Source organism: Lactuca sativa, chromosome 5, assembly GCF_002870075.4.
Source record: "Lactuca sativa cultivar Salinas chromosome 5, Lsat_Salinas_v11, whole genome shotgun sequence".
Lineage (NCBI taxonomy): Eukaryota > Viridiplantae > Streptophyta > Magnoliopsida > Asterales > Asteraceae > Lactuca > Lactuca sativa.
Window position 1 is genome coordinate 272,469,549 of NC_056627.2, and position 20,178 is coordinate 272,489,726.

Below are 20,178 nucleotides of genomic sequence, written 5' to 3' on the forward strand. Positions count from 1 at the left end.
CAAGGCTAGGACCCTTGATGGCTCTTCTTCAAGTGGAACCAAGAAAGGGTTTGTCACTCCTTCTTCAGACCCAAAAGAGGCTGAATGTTTCTATTGCCATGAAAAGTCACATTGCAAGCAGAACTGCCCAAAGTACCAGCAAGATGTGAAGGATGGGAAAGTTAAACCCAACCATGCAAGTATTTACACTATCTTATCTAATAACTCACCCCATTCTAAATCTTGGGTCCTTGATACCGGTTGTGGTATTCATATCTGTTCTGATTTGCAGGGACTAAGAAGAAGTGAGAATGTGGAGCATGGAAGAATAAACTTAATCATGGGGAATAGGAAAGCTTTACCTGTCACCAAGATTGGAGTTTATACTTTATCACTAAGTAGTGGGTTTAGTTTATATTTGAATAAATGTTGTTATTTGCCAGAAATGGCAAGAAATATTATTTCCTTTCATGCATTGTTTAAACAAGGTTTCACCTTTTCATTTGATAATGAAGTTGGTTCGATTAATGCTTTCTTTAATAATGTTCTTTATTTTAAAGCATTCCCTTGTGATGGTGTGTATGAAACTGTATTTGTGGTTGATAACTTAATAAATAATGTATTGTGTATTGATTCTGTTAATGATAATAACTTGGATAAAGCATCATTATGGCATTGTCATCTTGGACATATAAGCAAGAAACGCATAGGCCAACTCCAAAAGGATGGAGTCTTGGAGTCATTTGACCTAAAGTCGGATGATAGTTGCGAATCATGCTTACTTGGAAAAATGACAAACTCATCCTTCACAGGGTCTTGTGAGAGGGGTGAAGGTTTGTTGGATCATATACACACGGATGTATGTGGACCCTTCAAACATGCCACAAGGGATGCTAATCGTTATTATTTGACTTTTACTGATGATTACAGTAGATATGGATATAACTACTTAATCAAGCATAAGTCAGAGACTTTTGAATGGTTTAAATAATCTAAACAGGAAGTCGAGAATCAATTGGGCAGGAACATTAAGATGCTTCGATCCGATCGAGGTGGTTGAGTATCTTAGTGCAGAGTTCCTGCGACTATCTTAGGGAATGTGGGATTGTCTCACAATTGACACCTCCCAGGACACCGTAGTTGAATGGTGTAGCTGAGAGGCGTAATCGAACCTTGTTGGATATGGTTCGTTCCATGATGAGTCGAGCTTCGCTACCAATCTCATTTTGGGGGTATGCCTTAGAGACTGCCGCACATATCCTTAATTTGGTCCCTACAAAGAAAGTTGCCAAAACTCCTCATGAGATGTGGACTGGTAAAGTACCCAAACTAGACCACATCAAGATTTGGGGTTGCGAGGCTTTCGTGAGACGCGAGACTTATGATAAGCTCGAACATCAAAGTGAGAGGTTTATTTTCATCGGCTACCCACATAAATCCTTTGGTTATCTCTTCTATAGACCTAGTGAAAATGTGGTCTTTGTAGCTAGGAGGGTTTTCTTTCGAGAGAAAGTTCATAAGCCAAGGAAACAGTGGGAGGCAAGTTGACCTTGAAGAAATTCAAGAGTCAAGTGGTGAAGGAACTTCAAACCCTAGCACTCAACTTGAGGAGGAAACTCCTATTGAGCCAATTGACAAGTCTGTACCTCTGAGGCGTTCAACAAGGGTTAGGAATGCACCTGAGCATTACTATGGATTCCATATTACTGTGGAAGGTGATACACTTATCAGTGATGAGACACTGATAGGTCTGGATGAACCTAACAGTTACGCGGAAGCCATGGTAGGCCCCGAGTCAGCCAAATGGAAAGAGGCAATGGACAACGAGATACAGTCCATGTATGACAATCAAGTTTGGAACTTGGTTGAGAATGTACCAGGTCGTAAGACTGTAGGGTGCAAATGGACCTTCAAGAAGAAGATCGACATGGATGGTAATGTACACACTTATAAGTCACTACTGGTTGCAAAGGGTTTCTCACAAACTCCAGGAGTTGATTATGATGAGACCTTTTCTCCAGTGGCCAAGATTAATTCTATTAGGGTTCTGTTAGCCATAGCTGCATTTCATGACTATGAAATATGGCAAATGGATGTCAAAACCGCTTTCCTTAATGGAAAGTTGGCTGAGGATGTTTACATGATTCAGCCAAAGGGTTTTGTCAATACAGAGTACCCTAATAGAGTGTGTAAGCTTGAGAAATCCATTTATGGATTAAAGCAAGCACCTCGCAGATGGAATCTTTGCTTTGATGAGAAAGTCAAAGAATTTGGCTTTTCTAGGAGTGAAGATGAATCTTGTATATATGTCAAGGCTAGTGGGAGTATAGTTAGCTTTTTGGTATTGTATGTGGATGACATACTACTCATAGGAAATGACATCCCAACTTTGCATGAAGTTAAGTCCTGGCTTGGGAAGTGTTTCTCTATGAAGGACCTAGGGGAAGCTACCTATATTCTAGGGATAAGGATCTTGAGAGACCGGAGTAAAAGACTAATTGGACTTAGTCAGAATACTTACTTGGATAAGGTGCTGAAGAGATTCAACATGCCGGACTCCAAGAAAGGAGAGTTACCCATCTAGAGTAACACCAGATTGAGTAAGACACAAAGCCCGAGTACTGAGGCTGAGATAGCAGAAATGAGTCGAATACCTTATGCTTCAGCTGTAGGATCGATCATGTATGCTATGAAGTGTACTTGACCTGATGTAGCCTTTGCTTTGAGCATGGTTAGCAGGTATCAGGGGAACCCTGGCAAGGCACATTGGACTGCGGTAAAGAATATCCTCAAGTACCTACGGAGGACTAAGGACTGGGTCCTTACCCTCGGTGGGAGTGATGACTTGAGAGTTGTATGGTATAGTGATGCTAGCTTTGCAGACTGATAGGGATAATTTATGCTCTCAGTCTGGCTGGGTCTTTACTTTAAACTGGGGAGCAATTTCTTGGAAGAGTTCCAAGCAAGAGACAGTGGTTGATTCAACTTGCGAATCAGAGTATATAGCAGCTAGTGAGACAGCAAAGGAGGCAGTATGGCTGAATGTTTTTATAGGAGACCTTGGAGTTGTACCAGCTATTAAGGAGCCAATGGAAATTTTCTGTGATAGTGAAAGTGCAGTTGCCTTAGCCAAGGAACCAAGGGCTCATGGGAGATCCAGAAACATCGACATAAAATACCATTTCATCAGACATCGAATAGAAGTAGGACTCCTCGTGGCAAAGAGGGTATCATCGGATGAGAATCTAGCAGATCCCCTCACGAAGGGACTGACTCGGGTTAGGCATCTCCAGCATGCTTGGAGCATAGGTATGAAGGATGATATTAGTTTTAGTAGTTAGATAATTTTGAAATGTGTAAAGTGTAATTGACATTAGATGATGAATAAAAGGTGTTTTATTTATGAGTAAAGTGTTGCTATCTCTTGTTAATCGTTTACTATATTTCTTTTGCATGTTTTGACTTCCAGAATAATTATGTTTGGTATATCATATTATTCGAACCTCCACGGTCGGTCATATATCGGAAGTAGGTATGAATCAAGACTGTCATGATTGGTTGCAGAGGTCTAAGTTGTTGGACATGGCTACAACACTCATGAGTGTTCATAAGTTCTAAGCATTGGACTCAACCCACGCTCACTGGAATCACTTCATGGAATTTATCTCGAGTGATCATGAGATGGTAATATCATATAAGTCTTCAAACCTAGAGATATGATTTGTGCCTATGAGTTGGTTATGCATTGATTGTACGAAAACGCATTGGTAACTCGATGTTATAAAACGTGCTCTTGTGTATAATTCAATAAGTAGTAAAGCAAACATATGAGTCGAAGTTTATCTGTTCCTTCTTGTAACAACCAAAATTTTCCAACCAATTTAAACTTTTCAAAAACAACCCAAATCCAGTAATTATTTACAAAAAGGTTTTCAATTAGTTTATTATCAAAGTATCCCAGAAACATCAGCATAAAAAATGAGGAGCGGTACGATCACGCCTTCGCCTTGCCACGATCTCCTGAAGTACCTGAAACAATACGCTGAACTGTAATCCCGAAAGCTTAGTGAGTTACCCCCAAAATACCAACCACACATAAACATACTCATAACATATCACAAATAGAACAACCATGTACATCGGGTCTACTGTGTGACTGGTTTGCCCGCACCGTGCGTTCAGTCCACCTGGTCCACCCTCTGAGTCTAGCCATGTACAACGAGTCTACAGTGTGATTGGTCCGCCCGCACCGGGCCTTCAATCCACCCGGTCCACTCTCTAAGTCTACAGTATGACTGGTCCGCCGACACCGGGCCTTCAGTCAGCCTGGTCCACTCTCCGAGCCTCGACACGTCTGGTCTGCCCTCTTGGGGCCTTCAGCCTATCTGAACCGTTTGCTGGCCTTCGGGATATCCGGTCTGCCCTGGGTATGTTGGCCTACAGCACAAAGCAGGACCCGCCTCAACCCAACCCCCGTCAAACAACCATGTGGACATAAACCAAATCCCTAACCAGACAAATAGTCTAACAGACCACATAGCATATCATCATCATAACCAGGATTCCGACCTAACCGGTTACTAGCATAGCAATACCCTATATATCGGGTACCGAACTCAACCAGGTCACTAACATAACACCATCCAAAATACCAGGATGCAGATCTAGCATATCAACAACATAACAAACAATACCCGGATTTCCATCCGATAAAGGGCCGCCCTTGGTGCTGTAGACCCTATCAATATAGTGAGGATAACTCACCTTGCAACTGCCGAATCAAACCACGAAAACACTGACCTGAAGCACTGCTCCAAACTCCAACACCTGATGCCATCAATGGACCAAGACATAAATACTCTAAATACCATAACACCCCTGAAGGTCAAACGGGTCAAAGTCAAAGTCCTGGCCAAAGTCAACCTTCCTGATTGACTCTACTTGCCGAGTCAACCCGTTGACTCGCCAAGTTCTCATATTCAGAAACTCTCATAGCACGACTTAACTCACCGAGTCGCCCCAAGACTCGTCGAGTCCAACGATCTCTGAGTCCCATCCTGCCCAACTCACTGAGTCGCCAACTGACTCACTAATCCAAAACTTTAACCAAAAGAGGTTGGGGTTCTGCGTCATGACTCGCCGAGTCCAAGAACAGACTCGCCGACTCCACGACAATCTTCATTAGAATCGTCGAGTTGTTCTTCCAACTCGCCGAGTCCAAGCTCATCATCATAAGACTCGCCGAGTCACCCATGCGACTCGTCGAGTTACTACGCGACTCAAAGTCTGATCTCTAGCCCGAATCGCCGAGTCATCTCCCAGACTCGCTGAGTCCATGCATGCCTTCCCATAATATCGAGTCACAGAGCTACTCCTTTGCTCCAAACAATAGATATGGGTCTCTAGAGTCCATTAGCAACATAAAGTAGCTACATTTACGTGCTTCTTGCCCCATAATACCAAAAACCAAGCTAGAAAGGAGCTTAACTCTTTGGGAATGGCTTTTGCATCACAACCAAAAAAGCTTTCTGCATCTTTGATCCAAATGGAGCTCAGATCTGGAGTTTCAACTCCAGATCTAACTTATGCACCAAGATCTCATCATATCATCTCCAAATAAACCCTAAAACTTCCATGAAAGATGGATCTAGAAAGGAGAAAGCCAAGGATAACGATTCATTATCTCCAAAACGACCTCCTACTGAAGAGTAATATGAATATCCACAAATCTCCTTGATCCAAGCTTCTTGATCTTCAAGATCTCTTCACAAAACACTTAACAATGCTCCAATTTGCTTTGAATGGCTCTCCCTCAGGATTCTAGGGTTTATGGATATCAAAGGGGGCTAAGGGAGCTGAGGGGAGGGCATTAAGTCCTTTAAATAGGGTGCAACTCCGAAGATTAGGGGTTTCCTCGACCAACACTGACTCGTCGAGTCCAGCCGCCGACTTGCCGAGTCAGGCCACTTAACCCCGTGCCAGGCACCCGCATCGACTCGACGAGTCAATAGACCTACTCGGCGAGTACCTTCCTTTATTTTCACTTAGCACCCTTCAACTTCTTGCTTCTGAACTTGGGATGTTACACTTCTTGGATTAGAAGCTGATATATAGGCCCCTCGATGATTTTGTTTTGACCTATGTACCGGGCCCGATCAGAACTAAGTTGATGTGTTCAATTAATTTCTTTGTCAAACAAATCGAAAATCGGGAAACAAACTGCTGGACAATAAGTAAGACATTGTTCCATGTATTTGTCCGGCTGATATCTAGAACAGAGGATTATATGATCACTTATCTTAAATGGCGTATCATCATCTTCTCAGTTCCGAGAAACCTTGAAAGAGCTACGATTGCTGATCGGTTCCTGAAGTCATACTTGCAGTTATAGTTATTAGACTTATCCAAGTGGGGAGACTGTTGGATAAGGTGTCTAAGTCCATAACTATTTCTGGTATGTACTTGACCCAGCTCGACATGGTCCATTTGGGTTGCATGGCATCATGTATTTGGATAGACTAAATGAGAGAAATAACACTTATGGTTTATTAATATATTATAAGTTCTAATATATTAATAGTATTATTTAATTAGTATTGATCAAGAATTAATTTGGAATTAATTAAGTGATCAAAAGATAACTAATTAAATATATGGGTTGATTATGTAAATCGTCCATAACTTGTATAGTAGGCCAAGAGGCTCCATGGATTATCAAGTTGGGTTAAACCCATAGGATGCTCCATGGGAGTTACAAACCCGTGGGTCATGGAAATGAAGAGTCATGACACATTAGGGTTTACATGGTATAACCCTATATGTGTCACACTATATAAGGAACTCATTCTCCACCAAAATCGGCTACACACGAAGAGAAGTGAGGGCTAGGCCAATTTTTAGAGTGTTGTATTCTCTCAAAAGTCATTCCAAAAGTATTTGGTGTTGTGTGAAGCATTTGAGGCATCACACTTGGGGTGCTAGGCTAACAAGGTTTCAAGGAATCAAAATCAACTACAAGATATGTAATTCTAGCCATCTTTTTAGGATTAAAGTTCCCCATGTATGCTAGATAGGATTATGAACCTTGGAAACCAAATTTTGCATGTATTTAGACAAACATAGATCCAAGGTTATTATGGCTGCATGTACACTTAGGAAGTGTTAGAATGCTGAAAACCCATCATATATACGGTGATAAGTAATAGTAAATCCTTCACGAATGTTAAGTCCATCCCTAGAGTACATGGATTATTTTGGTTTCGAGATCCTTGAGTATCTAGCGGTTTTAGGTGTTCGGTTGTGCATATAAGTGAATTCATGCAATAACATGAAATAAGGAAAACACATAATTGTTTCATTAGTAAATATCATCTTAGTACACGAAAGAGAGTCATAATGGATAGTTGTGGGGGAAAAAAACTGAGCCTGATCATGGCAGAAAGTTTTTGGTGCTGGTGATGATGAAGTGGATGCACCCCGGAGACGAGCTACTTGTCGCTCGGTGTCCCGTAGCCGTGCCTCCCAAGCTAACTGTCTTGCTTTGGGAGTCTCCGATCACCCCTTATGTTTGTCTCTCAGCTCTCTCCACAGTAGTCCGCTTTTGGTCCATTCGATTAGGGGGTCCTAAGCTTGGTTGCCAATGTCTCGGGTGTGTCGGACCATGACTGGGAGGGCCCGGTCAGCTGGTCCTCTATGACTAAGATCGAAGAAACCTCAGTTCATATCGCAGGGTAGTCGTATCCCCTGCTGGCGACTCCAGCTTCAATTATCGTGTGCCCATGGGGCATGGGACCATCAGGGCTCATACGATAAGCTGGTACCCTGGCCTTGTATGGAGGATTGATGATCTTGGACTCTGCATCCGAGTCATCATCGACATTGTTCTTGAGCTCTTCCTCTTCAAGGTTCACCACTGGCCCGACGGGTCCATCTGCAAGTTCTACTTCTTTTTCCTCCTTTGGTTCTTCCTCTGTCTTCTTTTGGGTCTTCCTCTAGATTAAGTCACTCTGCATTCCCCTGATTAGGGGATAGTGGTCTCCTGGCTAGTGATACCCAGCCATAGTGTCTGCACGGAGTTGTATAAATACTAGAAACAAATAGTACACCAAATACTCCTATAGTATTTAAATTTTGTTTAGGTTTGGTTCTATAAGCTCTCTGGATAATTGGATGGTAAGTTTTTGATTCATTGTCCATCATGATTACTCCCGAACACATTTTGGTCGTATTTTGAATGAATGTAGTTGATCAGGCTACATTCACACCCAATATGACTACATAACTGCCCAGGTTTAATCGTGATGTTCAAATCCTCCAAAGACTTTTACTGTTCTTGTTGTGTTATTACTCTAAAATGCACACATAGGTATGTATTTTAATTATTATGTTCAGAGTAGTTTAGTCCCATTGTATTTATAGTTGCATATCCTGTATGATTAGATATGCTAGTTCACTATAAACAATGCTCGGATATCAATCTGTCACACCCCCAAACCAGACGGCGGAAACGTCCAGGGGCTTGTGCGTGACTTCATCTTGAAATATCTTCAAAATGAATATGAATGAAACATAACATCATCATCACCATGCATAATATAATACAACTGTCATTGTTTACATCAAGTACAATATTTTAAATTACATCTTCAAACATTCAAAGTACGATGTTTAACAGTACACAAAACAAAATCCCATATTCTTGCTAACTTTTCCGCTTAACGAGTTCCTGAGAATACAAGTTATTTTGAAAATGGTCAACATAACAATGTTGGTGAGTTCATAAGCAAGTTTGAATGAAATTTTTGTATCGTTAGTAAAACACCAGAAAATCCGATATTTTCTTTAACAAAGTTTGAAAATGATGTATCAAATCAAGTATTAATGCATGCGTGTTTGCTGATGTTGGAATGCATAGATATTAAAAATGTTTTTCGATAAAAATCCGGTTATTTCTGTTATAAATAGAAGGTAATGTATAATGGTATTTATCCCAGAAAATCCGATGTTTTCTACTTTTATGGTATTTATCCCAGAAAATCCGATGTTTTCTGCTTATAAAAGTTTTGTAACCGCAAAATCCCACAACCGAGTATCGAGGTATGTATGTTATTAGTATTATCAAGATTAGTATAAGTATACCGAAATCTTTGATGAAGTTAGTTTCTCAGTGAGTCGTTACAACTATGCATGATAATGACTAATTCGCCTGTCTTGGCGCTTTCAGACGCCGGTTTTGATTAAGGTAATGTTTTGTCACCCTAGACTGACGTAGTCTAGCTGTAGCGAACAGCTCAGGTGTGGGGTGTTACCCCGTATAGATCTATACACAAACTCTCACTCTCCCTCCAGGAGACTCTGGTTATAACTACAAGCTACGATCATACACTCAAAGATGTCAACCGACATGTGTCACTAGATCTTCAACTTGTTCTCGAGTAATGTATTACACGAATATTATATTATGATGTATAATGTTTGCGAGTATGTTTTAATTTTTGAAAAATCCAAGAATAAGTGATGTATCGTCCAAGCTCAATTAGCATGTAAATAGACCACTAAGGACCAATAGACAAGTAAAAGGGTAATTTAGGCCCAATAGGCATGTAAATGGATATATTGGGCCCAATAAACATGCTAATGGATCACGAAGGCCCAATAAGTATGTATAGGAAGTACTAGGCCCAATATTCGTACCGTTGTTGTATTTCGTTTATTTGTTATAGTATAGTTCTTTTGGTCGAAACATTTACCCATAATGTTATAAAAAGTCTAGTATATTGTTATAATGATGTTCTTAGTAGGGGTGTTCACGGGGCGGTTCGGTTCGGATAATAATAAAATTATGATCTGTGACCACGGGGCGAATACCCTACATGCACTATTCGTAACCGAACTGAATTGTGTAAAAAACCGAAACGAACCGTATAAAGGCGGGTAACCACGGTTCGGCTCACGGTTACCCACTAAAAAAATCAAATTTTGTTGGAGTTCTAACACTATACATTACCAAAAAAATGATAAATCTGATACATAGACATTAACAAGATACCATACATTGATATATCTGACACAAAACATATCATGCATAATAATATAAACAAATCTAAAAATAATTGAGAAAAAAAAAACAAAAGATGTGTAAAGCCGTTAACTGGTACATGGTATGTATTAAGACTCTAATTTGGTCAAATAGTCAGATTATTATTCAATGTTCCATTAGGAATCACAACTAATAAATCATGACATAAGACTTACCTATCAATTATATATACGCAAGACTAAAATAAAAACATTTAATTTAATGAACTAATGCTTCAATAATGTGTAAAGTATATATATATATATATATATATATATATATATATATATATATATATATATATATATATATATAATGTAATACAGTTCGGTTCGGGTATCCATGGATATCTAAATATCAAAACCGAAACCGACCCGTATATATCCGGTTTTTTCGGGTTTGGTTTTTCACGGTTTCGGTTTTTTTCGGTTTCGGATTGAAGGGATCGGTTTGGTTTTTCGGTTTTGCGGTTTTTTTGCACACCCCTAGTTCTTAGTTCCCCTAGTTCTTAGTTCATTACGTCATAATTCTATAATTTGAACTTATTTTTAATAAAACTTACACTTTAAGCCTTTTAAGAACTAATTTGAAACATTTAAAGGCGTATTTATCATAAAATGTCATTATTGGTCTATTTTATTAAAAATAATATTTTTGCCCATTAATTTATAAAAAAATATATTTTCGCCCCAAATGTTTAATAATTGACAGATTTACCCAAAAATACATATATTGACATTTTCAGCCCATCTTTGCAAAAAATTACATTTCAGCGCTTATTTGAATAAAATGACATTTTTGGCCCAATTTTTATAAAATTAACATTTTTGGCCCAATTTTGAAATAAGTGTCATTTTCAGCCCCTAACTTCGTTTTTTTCATTTTTGGCTCAAGTTTTGATCAAATAACATTTTAATCCCTAAAAAATTGTCATTTTTGCAATTTGGGCCGAAAAAGCCGTAAGGCCCAAATTGAGGCCCATAATGCATAATTTTACACCTTTGGCCCTTTGGAAAGTATGATTGTTATAAAAACTCATTTTATACAAATGTGACCCTTTTGATCCGTATAAAACCGTAAGTTATCACATTTGTCCCAATTGTAAGTCCCTAATCTGCCCGTGTATCAGTCAGATCCGTTTGATGGTGCAGAATCCCAATCAAACGGATGATGTTAGATAAAAATAGAAGAGAAGAAGAAGAAGAATATGATGAATCTATGTATGTATTGATATGAATTATAATCCCGATACAAAAGATTCACACACGATTTCTCTCTCTGGCCGTAAACTACTTCGTGTTCATCAAATCATCAATCATCAATCTCTACTCCTCACCCTAACACCTCCATTTATACAAGGGAACATGGGCCGGAAACATACGGGCCGTAAATGAGTTTACGGCCGTAAGGTGTTTACGGCCGTAAACTCAGCCGTAAACATGGCCATAAATTAATAAAATATTACATAAAAATAATTGCCAAGAAAAGTAAAGTATAAACCATATTTTGACCCAACAATCTCCCCCTTGGTTTATAGCTTTCTTTTCTTAATGAACCAACAAGCTCCCCCTAAAAAGTAGCTGGCTCTTCTTATCAATCTTCAATGGGAGCTTGGCTTCAGCTTTAGCCTTCGATTTCTTCACAGCATCAGGATGAACATATGAATCTTCAAAGAATGACTTCATCTTGAGCACTTGAGGTTTTCTTCAGAATTTGGCATTGAACGCACATTGGGTGAGGAGGTTTTACGTACTGATTCTTGAAAGATAGTGCTTTCAGCTTGAGAATCTTCAGAGAGAACAAATCTTCTAGATCACTTCAGCAAGTTCATAGATAGCAGCAGACTGTTTGAGGAGGCTTCAATGCAATCCGTCACATAATCTTCAATTGCAGCTTCACCTTGCTTCTGGGGTTGAAGGATTAAATGTTGAAAGAATAATCTTCATTTCTTGCTCCTTCGAATGAGAATTCTTCGATGCTCATGGACGAGGCTTTTGCTCAGAAATCTTCAACACAAACTTCATGAGCTTTACCTATACCTGAAATCACTATTCAAGACAAAAACAAAACTAAAAGAAAACTTAGCACACAAATTAAAACAGAAACAAAAATATTTTTGGATTTTTGATTTTTCTGAACAAGAAATAAAACAGAAATAACACTATTTTTGGATTTTAATTTTTGATTTTTTTTCTTTGATTTTTTTTGTTTTTTTTTTTTAATTTTTAATTCTCCTCTAATATTTACATTAGAAGAAACTATGACAAATTTAAAAAAAATAAAATGATATCTAACTTTAAGAGAGATTTGGGATCAAAGTTTTTAGACAGCCTTTATCCACTTGTCGGTACCTTCCATATTCATATCTTTGTCTGGTCGATCGTCGGTATTGTTGTCCACTTAAACACGAAAATTTTGTGACTTATTTAGGACATACTATTTGATACAAGACAAGGTGAACTTAAGTTCCTAAAAATTATATCTGATCCTAATTCCTTAAATACTATATCTTAAGGACCATTCATCTGACGACGACCAGGGATATTGTTGTCCACCTAAATTGAGCAGCGAGATCTATAGACAATCTGTATGTGTTCAATTTTTAAGTGTACTGGAACGTGTTTCCCGCTTCCTGATATGCCCCAGCCATCAAGAACTTCCAGAGTACTACTTACACCGGGTGAGCCGACAACCATTCAGAGAGAGAAGAGATTCAGAATTCTATTGCTAACTACTTCAGAGGGGTTGAGAAGAAGAAGGTTGCATATGCTGTGTACCAGGTCGGATTAGAAGTCACGCAAAGGAGACAACATATGGCTAACAGATGAGAAGTATTTCACACATATATTTCACACACACACACACACACATATATATATATATATATATATATATATATATATATCCTGCAGAGAAATAGAGTTGCATATGTTGTGTACCAGGTCGGATTGGAGGTCACGCAAAGGAGACAACATATGACTAACAGACAGAAAGAAAGAAAACGATTTTCTACAAACCTAATTTATCGGAATTTACCAGTCGCCCCATCCAACCGGAATTAAGGACAGAATCCGCACATCGAGGAAAAGTTAAGCCACGGTTCCAAGTACGAGTTCATTTAATGTGACGAGTAGATTCCCATATATATCTCCCTGCTCAACCTATCCGAGCGTCGTATTGTTAGGCTGAACGTATCTAACTAGGTCAAGATTTGTCAAGTCTATAAATTTCCTAAGTTCAAATCTCCCTAGTCAAGTCCATTTAAAATTTTTCGTGCCTACCGACGCATCAAGTCAGAGCATAGACCCTTCAACTTCGGGTACGTTACGCAGACTCAGGTTGCCTGTTATCACTTGATAATATCACTTCCCAGAACATCTCCCTCAAGCACATTTCATAACCAACATTTTCTTTTTCTGATTTTCTAATGTTTTTGGATTTTTTGGATTTTTTTAAAATTTTCTAATTTTTGTTTTGTTTTTATTTCTCCCCCTGAATTTGTGCATAGGAGAGAAACGAAAATAAATGCGCAAATTTAAACTATCCTAAAACAAAAATTAGTCTTTAAAGTGAATCAGCTTAAGAAAAACTCAGGAGTATAGAGAAGAAAACGCAAACCGTAAGTCACCGATTGAATTTGCATCCAAAAGGTCTGAGAACAGCACACGTAATCTCAGAACAGATCCGAAAATTCTTCATGTCGTAAGCACTAACCCCATGTGATCCCTTCTTTTCTTCCTTTCCCGCAAAAGGACACATACTCTCAAACAAAGGTCTGAATGTTGTACAGTTGAGAGATGTCCCCAATCATATGCCAGGAGCAGCCATTACCAACAAACCGAAGTCTGATGATATGCCTCCATAGCTGCTCCGACACAGAGCGGGATCAGTTGGTCTTCGGAACCCAGTCCATTTTGAAACTGGGTCGACCTTTGTCATCCTTGCACAATACTCTCTCCCATGACATGTCCTGTTTATCACAAACAGAATACATAGAAACATTAGAATCGTTAGTTGATTTGGGAGATTGAGCCTTCAGAACCCATTTGTAGTTGAGTTTAACCCATTTCTTTTTCGATCCTATGGGTGGCTCAGTACTTGATTTGGAACTAGAAGTCGACTGCCGAGATGACTTTGACCTAACCGGTCTTGGCTTCACAGGAGTATCTCTTGAACTGGGCTTGTTGGTCACCATTCCCTTCTTGCCCTTGAGATTTTGATTCTTTGCCTTCTGCGCGTTCCAATCAGTATTGTCTGAACGTGACCTTGAGGGGTTTCTTTTGGAGTATCTCCCTCTTGGTGCGTTCTGCCACCTTTGTGCATAGTAGGGAACGTATGCGTGATTAGGACAATTTCTGGCAATGTGTCCAGGTGTTCCACAGTGAAAGCAAGACTTTTTCTTCACTGTGAAGTTATCTCTTCCTGCCCCTGGTGGCGTATCCTTGCCTCGTTTCTTGTTGTGTCCACATGCACACTTGCGACAGGCACTTTGTTGCGCTGGAATTGGAGGCCTATATTTCTCAACGGCAGGTTTGTTAGAAGCATCCGAGTTCGAAGCAACAAATTTAGAGTTCAAGGAGTCATTGGTTTGTTCAGAAGAACTCTCCTTGTTCTCATCCTCTTCTACTTTACCTGCACATGTAACAGAAACATCAATATTTTCAACATTAATAACTCCTCCTGACACAAATCCAGCTGGTTTCCCGTATTTAAGATGTGCCTCCCTGTCAATTTCTTCTTGTTTCATAGGGATGGATGTGTAGTTATGATTGTAAGGCGGAGGTACGCTATCATGCCCTAGACCCTTGTTTTGATTCCTTTTAAACTGCATGCTTTGGTCTATCATATTTGCAACCACCTCACTTGAGAAATCATATTTTCTAACATCAAGTTTGGCAGTTTCAAACTTTCCTTTCAAAGATTCAACTTCAGCCACTAGCTCAGCATTTTGTTTGACTACATAATCATAGTTTTCACATTTGTTACTGTAGTCTTCCTGAAGTTTCCTAAAGTCCTTGGTTTTAGCTTCTAATTCAGCCTTCAGGGGTTTCTGTCCTTTCCTGAGTTGATATCCTTCATATCTCAAGTCCTCAACTTCTCTTTTAAATACATCAATTTGTTCTCGAAGAAATTTAATCGTATCTTCACATGACTAAGAAGATGAAACTTCACATGAATAAGAACATGACACTTCATTGACCGAAAGGTTTTCAGAACTCTTTAAAGCGTCAAGCTCTTCAATTACTTCAACAATACTAAGACGATTGAGATCTTTTGTCTTCTTGATGATAGCCACGTTCATATCCCACGATTTCGGAAGTGAATTTAGCAACTTTTTGTTTATCTCGGACTTAGTCAAGAAGATTCCGGCTATATTCATCTCAGTAGTAAGTGTAGTAAATCGCTGCAACTGAGCTTCCAGGGTTTCTCCAGGGATAAAATCGAAAAAGTTGAAATTTTGTCTTAACGTCTCCTGAAGACTCTCTTTCATGTTTTCAAATTCCCTCGTATACCTTAAAATCAATTAATTAAAAGAACAACTAGAAGCAAACGTCAAATTTAAAATGCCCTTTTTTTTTTTTTTAAAACAACCTTAAAAGTCAAATTTTAAAAAAAATTAAACTTGAAAAGTCAAACTTAAAAATCAAACCGAAAGGTTAAATTTGAAATTTTAAAAATTAAACGAAAAAGTCAAAGTTTAAAAATCAAAATTTGAAATAAAAAGTCAAAATTAAAAATAAAAAATAAAAAATAAAAAATAAAAAATAAAAACAATTATTATTATTTAATTAATTAATTTATTATTTTATTTTAATTTTTTTTAATTTGGATGAAAAAGGAATTTAAAAAATAAAAGAAATTTAGTTTTTGGGCAGAAAGTGTCAAATTGGCGAAACTTGAAAGCAACAGGTAGTGTTTAAGTTTAAATTTTCGAAGGAATGAAACAAGGAATAAGTTGGTCGACTTGGTTAAGTGGCTGCCTTGTGAACTAGAGGTACCGGGTTCGAACGCCGGCAACCCCCAAAACCCTTTCGATTTTTAAGGCGCTGATGCGAGCTGACTTCACCGAGCCGAGCCGTCTTCAATGCGAGCTGCTGCTTAGCCGTGATCCGAGCCAACTCCGAGCCGAGCCGAAAGTTCCGAGCTGTATACTTCCGGAAACCCTAGCCGTAAACTCAAAAGCCGCCGCCGGCCGTAAACTCTTCCAGATTACGTGAAAATTCGACTTTGAAGCTCCAAAACTCAATCAAAAACCCCTTTTTATGAAAAACACAAAGAACAAACCCCCCTTATTTTTGCGAGATCTATCCAAAAACGCAAAAATATTTTGAAAATAAGATCAAATAATGCCCCAAATAGAGTTTACGGCCCAAGAACTCGGTGTTTACGGCCGTAAGCTTGGACCGTAAACACAGAATATTTGATTTTTTGATGAAACAATAAACCTTTTGACTGATACAACTTGGCTCTGATACCAATTGTAAGTCCCTAATCTGCCCGTGTATCAGTCAGATCCGTTTGATGGTGCGGAATCCCAATCAAACGGATGATGTTAGATAAAAATAGAAGAGAAGAAGAAGAAGAATATGATGAATCTATGTATGTATTAATATGAATTATAATCCAGATACAAAAGATTCACACACAATTTCTCTCTCTGGCCGTAAACTACTTCGTGTTCATCAAATCATCAATCATCAATCTCTACTCCTCACCCTAACACCTCTATTTATACAAGGGAACATGGGCCGGAAACATATGGGCCGTAAATGAGTTTACGGCCGTAAACTCAGCCGTAAACATGGCTATAAATGATCATTATACAAAATTTTTGTTTTGTTTTTCACATCTTAGGCATGTATATCACTTTTATCTTTGTAGTATGACGACTAGAGAGTTTTAGTTTATGAATCTCACCTATTTTTGTTAGATTTTTTGAGATCCATCATACTTTATCACATAATTACAACATAAATCAAGAAAAATCACACATAACATGCATAAATACATAGATCTACACATAACCACTTGTATTCTCCCCCCAAAAACATGTAAAAACCGAAAACAAGGGGGTATGAAATCACATTGCTTTGTTGTTCTCGGTTTTTGGTGAAGAATGAAGAGATCTCTGCCCTAGATGTGTTCTTGAGATGGTTTTCGAGCTTAGATGTGTCTAGGAGGCTAGAACACGAAAAGAACCATGTAAGGAAGTGTTCTGTGCTTCAAAATAGAAATCAATGACTTATAGAAGACGACAAATTACCAATATAGGTGAAGCTTTGATGAAGTCCTCTTAAAACACCCACAAACTTGCGAAAATTTTGAGGAGAGTGTAACACCCAAAATTTCAAACCAATTTAAACTTTTTAAAACATATCGAGTTCATCAAAAATTACAACTTTGTTTTTAAAATATTGATTATCAGAGTTTTTCCCATAAACATAAACACAATACGAGGAGATGTACGGTAACGCCTTAGCTTTGCCTCGATCCCCTGATGTACCTAAAACAATAAACTGAAACTGTAAGCCCGAAAGCTTAGTGAGTTACCCCCAAAATACCGATACACATACAGTCCCCATGGCCATATCAACATTAACATATCATATCAATCAAAACAGAACAGAATGCACTGGGCCCACAGCTTTACAAGCTGGACTACCCCTGGGCCCTCAGTACGAGTCTGGAATGCCTACGGAGCCCTCAGCTCGTATCTGGAATGCCATCGAGCCCTCAGTGCGAGTCTAGAATGCCTATCGGGCCCTCAGCTCGTATCTGGAATGCTCCTGAGTCCTCAGTATGAGTCTGGAATGCTTTCTGGGCCCTCAGCTTATATCTGTAATACTCTTGGGTTTGTTGGCTACCACACGGAGCAGTACAACCTCAACCCACCCTACATAACATGTCGACATGTAACAGATAAACGTAGGGGTGAGCGCGGTGTGGTTCGGTGCGGTTAGTAGCCAAAACCTCACCACTAATCGCAAATGCGGTTAATCCATTTTCAAAACCGCTTGTTGCGGTTATTTTTGCGGTGCAGTTTATTTTTTTTTGTGTTGCGGTTATTAACCACATGAATTTGGTGCGGTGATTTTGTGTAGTTTTTAACCATAGTTTAAAGCTCAAACGGTTTTAAGAGATCAAACTTATTCCTTTTAATGATAAAAAATCATAAGGTATTGGACAATTAACTTAAATCACAAACAATTAATATCTTAAAAACGTTAAATCAATAGTAATTAACAATATATATCTTAAAATTGTTTAATTTCACCATTTTTCAAAGTTAAACATAACAAAAAACCAACACTTTTGTCTTCTAGTATTTTATCTATCCTTCATCCATGAAACTTGTCTTATTTTTAATATTTAATATGTTAACAATTAATAAAAAAAATTTATGTAATATATGCGGTGCGGTGCGGTTTTTTTGCGGTTTTTGAAAACTAATAACCACACTGCACCGCAAATTTGCGGTTTTTGAAAAACAGAAAACCTCACCATCGGTTTTTATTGCAGTTGCAGTTTATCGGTTGCGGTTTATGCGGTTTTTGCGGTTAATTTTAGTTGCGGTGCGGTTTTTGCTCACCCCTAGATAAATGCACATACAGGAAATCAATCAGTATCACAGGCAGTCCTACCGACCTACCCGACTAGAATATCAACTGGCATACATTACTAACTCAACTCAACATATCAATAACTACTAGGATATCAAATCTAATGGGCCGACCTTGGTGCCTTAGACCTCTTAGTATAGTGAGGATAACTCACCTCGCAACTGACGTTAGAAAACTAGAAAGCTTCAGCTCCCGGATCACCAACACGAACTTCACTACCTATGATTACCATACAATCCTTTTTCATAAGTTTCCAAATTATCAGAACGCCCTCAGAAGTCATCTGGTCAACTCTTGGTTAAAGTCAACGCTCACAGTCAAAGTCAACAGTCCATGTTGACTCGACTCGTCGAGTGCAGTTCATCGACTCGTCGAGTCCTACCTGAACTCGAGAAGTCGTGAAATCCTTGATTGGCTCGTCGAGTTCCCTTTTAACTCGCCGAGTTCATACGTCCAAGAATTGGGAGAAACCCTAGCCGACTCGCCGAGTCTTCGAACGACTCGCCGAGTCCAAGGGAATCTTCAACGGACTCGCCGAGTTGTTCATCCAACTCGTCGAGTTTATGCCTATCTTCAACGGGCTCTCCGAGTTGTTCATCCAACTCGTCGAGTCCTTGCAGACCTGCATCCATGTAGACGCTTTTTAAGCCATGACAAGGTTCCAAATTACAGATCCAAGCTTCTAGGGCATGTTTATCACGTAAAGTCGCAAACTTTACGTGCATGCAAGGCTTTAAGACCCTTAAATGGAAAAACTAAGCTTGCAATGAAGTCTCACACTTGAGGGAAGGCTCCTACTAGGCAAGGCTGATGACTTTATGGATCTAGAGGTCAAATGGAGTCCAGATCTGAAGTTACAACTTCAGATCTTAGCTTAAACATGGGGAGCCTTTCATAAAACTCATCTAAAAGAGGTCAAAAGAGAGATGAGTTAAAGGAACAACTTAATACCTTCCAGGGAGTGACAACTGATGAACTTCTTATCTCCCCACGAGTTCGTAGCCTTCATTTCCTTGTTTCCCCAAGTGTTTCCTTCTTCAAAGTTCCTCCTCCAAGCTTGAACACACCAAAAGAACACACACACACACAATTTAGGGTTTAAGAGGGACAAAGGGCAGTAGAGGGGAGGTTGGGGGAGGCCAATGATCCTTTAAATAGGGTGCAAAACCCCGAGATTTAGGGTTTCATTTGTCAGCTCCTACTCGTCGAGTCCCTTCTTGGACTCGGTGAGTAGGTCATTAAAATGCGTGGACCAACCTGCTACTACTTGGCGAGTATGGAAATTAACTCGTCGAGTAGCCCTTGAAACTAAGAATTCACACATTAAATCAATACCTGAGAATCGGGGCGTTACAACTCTCCCCCACTTGAACTAGACTTTGCCCTCGAAGTCTGCTGCAACGAATAACTCAGGGTAATGCTCCCGCATTTCAACCTCCGAGTCCCACGTCCACTCGGACCCTCTCCGATGCTCCCACTGAACTTTCACCAAAGGTATCT